A 9,351-nucleotide genomic window follows, 5' to 3' on the forward strand; every position below is an offset into this window, starting at 1 on the left:
AAATAACCTTTCTCCCAACAATAGCTAGCCCCTCAAGGTCCTGCAGACCTTGCTTCCAAAATTCCTTAGAGACTAACATCACCCCCTTTGTTCTCACCCAACTCCTGTGTATATAATCAGCCACTCCTCAGAATAATGGGCAGCAGCTCTTCCGCCCACGGGTCCTGTCCCAATGCTTTAATAAACCACCATTTTGCACCAAAGATGTGTCAAAGATTCTTTCTTGGTCATCGGCTCCAGACCTCAGCCCACCGAACCTCACCTAGGTTCTAGAACTTCATCATATGGCGCCCAATGTGGGGCTGTGAGTCTTTACATTTGGACTCTGAGCTCCAGTGCAAAATTGGTGAGTACTTTCTCTCTCCTTTTCCTTTAGTCTCATTTCAGGGGGTTTTCAAGGAGTATGGTCTTATTGGAACACTTGCATGTCAGTTGTAATCCTCTAGCCCATGGCTGCTCTATGGGGAGGAGAGTGTCTGCCTTTTGGCTGTAAGCTAGTACCCTGGCCGGAATGGCAGTAAGACCCAGAAACTTGATACCCTCTCTTTATTCCTGTTCTTATATAAAGTTGTCTCTCTTGAGCATGGGACAGCCACCTAAGTCACCAGGATGGCTGCCAATCTTAAGACTCCGTGTGAGGTTTCCTCCTGATTGATCTAATGTGATCCCCTCCACATCCCTGGTCTAGCCACTTCTGGCAGAGAGACCTCCACTGGGAGCCGGCCGAAACCAGTACCTGATTGAATTAAAACGCAATGGGAGACATTTTCCTGGGGAAGTTGGCTGCAAGGACCACATGTGTTGGAATGTCGCATAGACCATGATGGATTTCAGTCTTTACTGTTTCTTGTCAGTGTCTTCTACAGACTACTTAAAGGTATGAAATTGGTTAATCTCCCCTTGTAAAAACCTTTCTAGTATTTCCATGGGTTAAAATGGCAAAACAGTATGCAGGCTTCAGGACAGAAGATGGCATGGCATGGCACAGTGTTTTGGTCCATTCACCAGGCACCCATCAGCAGCCTAGGATGTAATGGGGAAGGGGAGGGATGCCAGCACCCCTCCAGGGCCTTTTATGGCAGGAATGCCCTCCCAGGGAAGGCAGGATGGTGATCAATAGCGATTTTTGTTGAGGGACACCTCTGGTCGCTTTTGACACATGGGAACCTCTGACATATCCTGCGTGGGACGCCACCCTGGAGTTGGGGGGGATTTGGTAATGGACCTTCTTTACTTTTCTGGGAGCATGGCCTCAGTAGGCTTCTTCAGTTCCCAAAGACTCTACCTTGGGGTGCCTTTTAACCCACTGGAAATAATTTGGATTGCAAAACTTAGGAAAGGACTGAGCTCCTAGAGCACTGCATGGCCTCAGTGGGAATTATCAGTTAGATCTCCTCTGCAGGAACAGAGCAAATGGACCTAGGATCTCTTCATTGCTCACACCTAGGCCTTCATTGCTCTGCACCAGGACCCCAAACTAAGGGGCTTTGCAGAATGTGTTTGCCCAAATGAGTCAGCTAGTAAACTTCTTCCTGACATACTGGATGATAATTACGTAAATAAGCCTTCTTCTAGTAAACCCAGGTTGCTGGGCCATCCCTAGCAAAGGGGACTCTGACCTTATTTCTCTCTGTTCCTCCTAATAGATGTGGGGTCTTCTTCTTTACTCATTTCCCGTGTTAATGGCTATAACTGGAGCCAACTGGGGTTAGTCTAACTCGAGACAGAAACCATAAGGAATATTCCCAAGCAGCTGCCGAAACTCTCTCTGTTTCAGGGGAATTTCCCTGTCTTCTCTGGCTCAACTTGGACCTCTTAGCCCCTCCCCCCTTGCCAGTGGGAAAGCATGGCATCTGCTCCTGCTGGGGCTTATGAGCTCTAAAACCAGGAATCCTTTCTCTGCCTCCAGGCAGCACTTTGTTTCCTCTGTTTCCCCCTTCTCGTGTTTCTGCACCAACGTGTGTACAGCCTGCATGACCAGTCTCTAGATCATGCACCGTGGCTCCTTCTCTCCTCACTGTCAAGAAGCAAGAAGAGCAGCCCCTGGACCTGACACCCCCCACTCCAGAACCTTCCACCCATGTCTCAGGTAAATATTCAAAGTGGAGTGGGCCCAGGTGGAACTTAAAGCAGTATTTGAACTAAGTTAAGTTTTTTGGTTTAATTAAGATAGACAAGTCTTTTATGTTACCAGCAGTAAATGTGAAACTTCGAAGTTTACTAAAGGTTAAATAAGCTCATGTTATTTGTTAAAATTTGTTAGCAAAGAAATGACTAAACTGATGGTTAATTGTCTGTCTCAAAGTTTTAATGGGTAATTGCTGAGACAGCTTTCAAAGTCTTTGGTAACCTGAAAGTTTAAAGTTTTGGTTGGATGACAAATGGAATTAAATTATGGACATCTAAGTCTTAACCAAACAAGATAAAATGCTAAGTCGTTAATTACTGGATGTAGGTTTGTGCTTTTGACTTCTTACTGCAAAGAAACTAAGAGTATTTAAATCTGTTGGTAAACGTGTTTTACACTTAACTGATTCATAAATTTGCCATCTGAAGAATTCTGTTGTAATAGTTCACAATTGATTAATACTTAGTCTTCACTAGAGATTAAGGTGTTTCTAAGAGTATAAAATTCTGCTTAGTGTAACTAAGACTGATGGAAATAAGGGAAACAACTCTGTGGAAAAGTAGATGATATATAAGAAAGATTTAAGGAATAGAAATGCGTTTTATTAAAGATAAAAGGTAATTTTGTCCTAAACGAGATGGTTGTTTGGAAAGAAATGGCTTGGGACAAAACCTGAATGCAAAGGAAAGCTATAGAAGGTTTGTGAAGGGAAATCTTTGGAATGGAATTTAGGATGGTCAGGACAGACTAAGATTAAAATGAATGGGTTTTAAAGGTACATTGGTATAAGACTGAAATTCTCTCTGTTCAAAAGGACAAAGTTTTCTTACATTAATTGATCTACTGTTAAGAAAATGTAAATGGTTTTCTCTTTGCCTGCCCAAAAAAACCAGTTTCTATGTTTTGTTTTATCAGATCTGTAACATCCCTAATCCCACCTAAGCAGGTGCTTTAAAGAGTTTTAACAAACTTCCCCAAGATTTAAATCTTGAACTAAGTCTTGATTCTCTTGTAAAAGTTTTATCTTCAAGGAGATTCATATAAAGTACTTACAGGACAAATACAGGTATTCAATATATTAAACTAAATGGGTTAGAATTTCCAGAACTAACTAAAGCTGCATTCACCAGATTTAGTAACATGGGACTAAATGAACTAAAAGATTATAGTGTTGTGTCTCTTAATGTTTTGTCTTATTTTAGACATTGCTGGTTCTCTAATGTTTGCTCTTCCAGACAAGGGATACTTTTTCTTAAGTTATCTGTAACTTACAGAGATGTAAAAGTGCTCATTTGTAAACGAATCAAGGCATTCAACTTTTCTCTCTATCTGAACCCTCTGAAACCAAAAGGTCTCAGTAAGTATTCTTTCTTCCATGGCAATCAGTCATTTGCATAAGTTCAATAAGAATCTGTTCTCCTTATAACAGGACACCATTGGAAACATGGGTTATTTTACCAAGCCTTTGACTGGAATGTCATATTTGAGAAAGACATGCATAGACTCAGATATGACCAGACAGCTTAAAGGAACTAAGGTTGACTTTATGAAACCTGGAGCCATAAAGCCCCTTGGGACTGTTGGCCTGATACCTTGCTTACAGAGTTCCCAGCAGCCTCACCAGGTGAGTAAAGAATGTCACTCCTTGGTTGGTGCAGAGTCTCAGGAAGAGGAATTCGCCCAACTCGACAGGTATTGCAGGCATGCCTGATGGCAAGTATGTGGCTTGGCTTCTGGCCTGGAGAGGATACTAAAATGTTCAACCTAGAGATTCCTTATAAAAAGTTCCAGCAGGGGCGCCTGGGTGGCTCAGTGGTTTGAGCTGCTGCCTTCGGCTCGGGTCATGATCTCAGGGTCCTGGGATCGAGTCCCGCATTGGGCTCTCTGCTCCACAGGAAGCCTGCTTCTCTCTCTCTCTCTCTCTCTCTCTCTCTGCCTGCCTCTCTGCCTACTTGTGGTCTCTGTCTGTCAAATAAGTAAATAAAATCTTTAAAAAAATAAAAAATAAAAAATAAATAAAAATAAATAAATAAATAAAAAGTTCGAGCAAAGCAGATTCTAAAAGATCTATATGATCACACTCCCTGTTCTTGCTGAGCTTATGTAAATAATTAGGCCAAGTTTGTTAACACTGGACTTGTTTCTCAAATAAATTAGTCCTGATTTGGCTATCTCTGAAAATGAGGGTTATTTTAGAGAGAAAAATAGTGTTTTAATAACACACCTTTATGGATGTTAAATTCTAGATTTGATTGTCTTTTTTTTTTAAGATTTTATTTATTTATTTGATACAGAGAGAGATCACAAGTAGGCAGAGAAGCAGACAGAGAGAGTGGGGGAAGCAGGCTCCCTACTAAGCAGAGAGCCCAATGCAGGGCTCGATCCCAGGACCCCGAGACCATGACTTGAGCCAAAGCAGAGGCTTAACCCTCTGGGCCACCCAGGCACCCCATAGATTTGATTGTCTTTAAATGTTTGTTTACCTAAGCTAAACAATTTGAGGTAAACTTCAGAGAAGTTGCAAAATAGCTTCTTTAGTCGATCTTATTATTTCATGGAGGTAATAACAAGACCCCATGGCACGTGATTAAACAACTAGAAAATGGGATTGATTCCCCTACAATTGTATAACTTAACTATCACCTTGTGTGTGGCTGGAATAATGAAATTACCTAAAAGCCAGCATACCGCACTCCATAGGATTAACTATGGACTTGTGGAGATAATGGATGACCCCACTTTCTTTATGAGTGGATTAGATGATGCAGGGGGACTCCCCTTATCTCTTGACAAGTTTTCTCCCACTTGCCAGTGATCCTCTGTATTCAGGATATTGTTAAATCTGGACCACTCAAAGGGCTACTTAATGGTTTCATCCCTTAGTCATATTTATCCTAGAAGCCACCTCTGTTGAGGTACAATTGCAAACAGATGCTTTAGCTAAGCATAGAGCAGCCCTCCTCGTGAAAAAAAAAAAAAGCCTCAAAGCTCACCATGGGACAGTCCCTGACTGTAATGACTTCACATCAGGTCCAGATTTGTCTTAGAAGCCAAAGGCCACCAATGGATGATGGAGGCTGATTTATTAAATACTGGGCTATACTTACAGATATGCCAGAAATAATATTTAAAACTTGTCAAACTTTTTTTTTTTAAAGATTTTATTTATTTATTTGACAGAGAGAGATCACAAGTAGGCAGAGAGGCAGGCAGAGAGACAGAGAGAGAGAGAGGAGGAAGCAGGCTCCCTGCTGAGCAGAGAGCCCGATGCGGGACTCGATCCCAGGACCCTGAGATCATGACCTGAGCCAAAGGCAGCGGCTTAACCCACTGAGCCACCCAGGTGCCCCAAAACTTGTCAAACTTTAAACCTAGTTACCTGTATGCCTGAACCTGACCACTGTACTTCTTTCTCTATAGAGCCAAACTGTTCAGAGGTTATTGATCTTGCTTACTCTAGTTGGCCAGATTTAAGATGCCCCTGTTATGCTGGGAACAAAAAAATCATACGTATGATACTTGGGCAAATAACACACGACATCTAGTATGGCTATCATTAGAAATGTGTTCCCAAGTAATAGTACTCTAGGCTATTGACTGGTTTGCTACTGATTGGGTAAGGCGACCTGGCATTAGATGGTCAGCTCCAAACAGAACCCACTGGATATGTGGAACTAACCTGTGGCCCTGCCTTCCTCCAGGGTGGATAGGTCGCTGTACTTTAGGATTTGCCTGGATTCATTACTAAAACCATCACCACTCCAGCTAATCTCCCCAATTTAAAGCAAAGATGGACATGATCTGTTTTTAAATGGTATGATCACTTAACATCCATTTTTGCTCCATCTGTGGGACTAGAGGATGTCATTTAGCATGCAAAAGCCCTTAATAAATATACTACAAAGGCACTCAGTGATTCACTAAATAGCATCTCCCTACTTAATACCGAAGTCTCAAAGATATGCAAGGCAGTCCTACAAAATAGGGTGGCCTTAGATGTCCTGACAGCAGCACAGGGTGGCACATGCACAATTATCAAAACAGAATATTGTGTGTACATCCCAGACTATCACAAAAATGTCAAAGGACTAACAAAAGATAGGAATACCCAGATTAAGGCTCTATAAGATCCTTCTCTCTCTCTCAGTAAATGGTTAAGTTCCTGGTTTGAAGGAGGACTATGGCCAACAATTAGAAATCTCATTTTCGGGCTTCTCATTTTTATCGCCTTATTAATCTTAATATCTTGCTTTGTTCAATGTTTCTCTAGTTGGTGCCAAGACTCCATTACTGCAATAACTTCACCACGACAGATGATCCTTAACACGAGCAAAGACACCTCTTCACTGTCAGCGCTGGATTCAGCTCCCTCTGTCTTTCGGAACTCCCCTATTCGGTCCTCAACTGATCAATATTGACCCAAGTAGGTAGGGACAGCTCTATGCCCCTATTCAGCAGGAAGAAGTTACAGAAGATGAGACCTTCCACCTTCAACTACCTTAAAGATTTAAGGGTCAAAATTGTTCAGAAGGGAATGATGAGGGAGTAGGAGGCTGGCTGAGGACAAAGCAAAAGCTAGCACCTTGCACCCCCTCTCCACCCACTCCCCTCGGTAATGTGTGTGACATTCCTCAGCCATCCCTGACTGCCATAAACGAGAAACAAATAGTTAACTTGCAGAAATCACGATCCTACAAGACAGGAGTCTCCCTTGGTTTACAAAATGTCCTAGAGATCTACAAAGAAGTTACCTATCAATAGCACAATTTCCAGAAGCAATTAACTCAGGTCCTCAAGCCCTATAAAGTTAAATTTCGTCTAAACCCAAATCTCACTAACAAGGACACTTGATAGGAGAAATGTGAAACTTTATCTCTAGATCTCCAAGATAGTGTCGAGAATCATTCCCAAGCATATGGCCCATTGATACACATCTAAAGGGACTCACAATTAGATTTTTACTACTAGTAATAAATAACCTTTCTCCCAACAATAGCTAGCCCCTCAAGGTCCTGCAGACCTTGCTTCCAAAATTCCTTAGAGACTAACATCACCCCCTTTGTTCCTACCTACCCAACTCCTGTGTATATAATCAGCCACTCCTCAGGATAACGGGCAGCAGCAATTCCTACCCATGGATCCTGTCCCTGTGCTTTAATAAACCACCATTTTGCACCAAAGATGTCTCAAGAATTCTTTCTTGGTCATCGACTCCGGACCTCAGCCCACCGAACCTCACCTAGGTTCTAGAACTTCATCACAAGCACAGCATAGGACCCCACTGGCTCTCTGCACACTGTGCCCTCCACCTAAAACAGCATTTCTCAAGTCCTAGCCCACCTGTGCGAGACACTTGGCAGTCCCTTTCCTCCTTCCTCACCAACAAAACTTCACTGAGAACAGTAGGCACCCGCTCCCGAGGGGCAACTGCTGGTCTGCAGCCTGCCCATTCTCCCTGGCCATTCTCTGAAATTTACAGCTGGAGGTAGCCATGTGATTCATCTTCTAGAGAATGACATGTTTGGAGGGGAATTTTGCTTCCTGGATGACTTCTTTCTGCTCGCAGTTGGGATGAGGTGTGGCGCTGCCACAACCTTCTATGAGATTAGGCACGGATAAAATGACAGGCCTGCTGAGAGAATGGAGGGGAAGCACAGAAGAGACTGGTTCCTTGGTAGCACTGTGGGGCCTGTAACCGAGACCGGAAACTGCCTGCCACCAGACTTCATGAGCAAAATACTCCCCTGCTTGTTTATGCTAATTATTCCATGCAGCTGGAAACATTCCTAACGGATGCATCAGACGTGTCACTTCCCCTGTCACTTCCTGGGGCACCTGGGTGGCTCAGTTGGTTGCATCTGCCTTGGGCTCAGGTCATGATCCAGGGTCCTGGGATGGAGTCCCACATCGGGCTCCCTGCTCAAGTGGAGAGTCTGCTTCCTTTCCCCCTGCTTGTTCTAATAAATAAAATCTTTAAAAATTTATTTATTTATTTGACAGAGAGAGAGAGAGATCACAAGCAGGCAGGGAGGCAGGCAGAGAGAGGAGGAAGCAGGCTCCTCATGGAGCAGAGAGCCCAATGTGGGGCTCGATCCCAGGACCCTGGGATCTTGACCTGAGCTGAAGGCAGAGGCTTTAACCCACTGAGCCACCTAGGCACCCCTAATAAATAAAATCTTTAAAAAAAAATGTCACTTCCTCCAGGAAACATGCCTTGGCTGGTAAGAACAGGACCAAGGGCCTCCTCCTCGGAACAGGGCCACATGTGCCTCTCATGATCTCTGCACTTGCCCCCTCACCCATGAGCCCCAGCAGTCTGAGGCAGGCAGCAGGGCCCCTTGGAGTTCACATTTTATTTCTACGCCAGCCCATCTGTCGAATGCAAGGACACCCACCACTGATTGCTGGCACAAGCTTCCTGGGGGCAAAGCCCAGGCCCAGCCCTCGGAAGCTTGCAAAAACAGTTGAAGCAGGACAACCACAGAACCCCTGAGGAAGGGACGGGTGTGTCCACACACATCCGGGAGTGAGGCAGGCTGCGTCTGGCCTGGCTGCAAGAAGACACTGCTGCTTCCTGCACACGATAGTCTGCATTCCCTCCGGACCTGTGTCACTCAGCAGGGTGACAGAGTATGGGCCCCTCTCTACCTCTGTCTGCTTCCAACTAGAGCCACACCCCCACTCTGTGCTCAGGTTCATCTGTGAGGTCCGACTGCTTAGCTGCACTCGGAAGGACAGCAAGACACCCTAGCTTCTGTCCCCTCCCACAGGGAAGCAAGTCAAACGTGCAGTCTCTCGATACAAGACGATGTGCTTTCGTGATTACTGTACCTCTTTGCTTATCTACAAAAATAGCGTCCCATGTAGTTAAGTCACCCAGCTTCTCCTGTCTTCACAGTTTAGGTGTCGTCCTTCTGTTTTCCACCTTGTATCCATCCCAGGAACGGACTCTGTCTCACAGCCAGCAGGATGTTTGAGAATATACGACAAGCTGGGCGCTTTCTTCTATTACTTCACTTAATTCTTGACATAATCAGCAAACTCATTTTACACCTAACAGTGTATCAGCAACACCCTCTGAGCACCACGAGGGCGAACTTATATATGCCGTTGCTGACCCTCCCTGAAAGCTGCCACACTGACCTACATTCCCATTTTGTAGATGAAGAAACTAAGGCACAGCCATTAAGTGGCAGGGAGCAGTGAGGAGCAGCTCTGTGGAA

The 9,351-nt window shown here is 44.3% G+C and overlaps 1 protein-coding gene and 1 long non-coding RNA gene across 5 annotated transcripts in view; one reads left to right on the forward strand and one right to left on the reverse strand.

The window, feature by feature from the left end:
• Positions 1 to 9,351, reverse strand: part of WASF2 (WASP family member 2) — a 937,387-nt gene that overhangs the window by 560,202 nt on the left and 367,834 nt on the right. The window lies entirely within an intron of this gene.
• LOC309841663 lies at positions 1,965 to 7,308 on the forward strand. 2 transcript variants are annotated; one of them, XR_014299234.1, is made up of 3 exons: positions 1,965 to 2,089; positions 3,558 to 3,752; positions 6,399 to 7,308. It is a non-coding gene; the product is annotated as an uncharacterized lncRNA (long non-coding RNA). The 2 variants fall into 2 exon arrangements; XR_014299235.1 differs by lacking the exon at positions 1,965 to 2,089 and having other exon boundaries at positions 3,431 to 3,752.

The sequence above is a fragment of the Mustela nivalis genome (genome assembly GCF_964662115.1).
Source record: "Mustela nivalis genome assembly, chromosome: 10".
NCBI lineage: Eukaryota > Metazoa > Chordata > Mammalia > Carnivora > Mustelidae > Mustela > Mustela nivalis.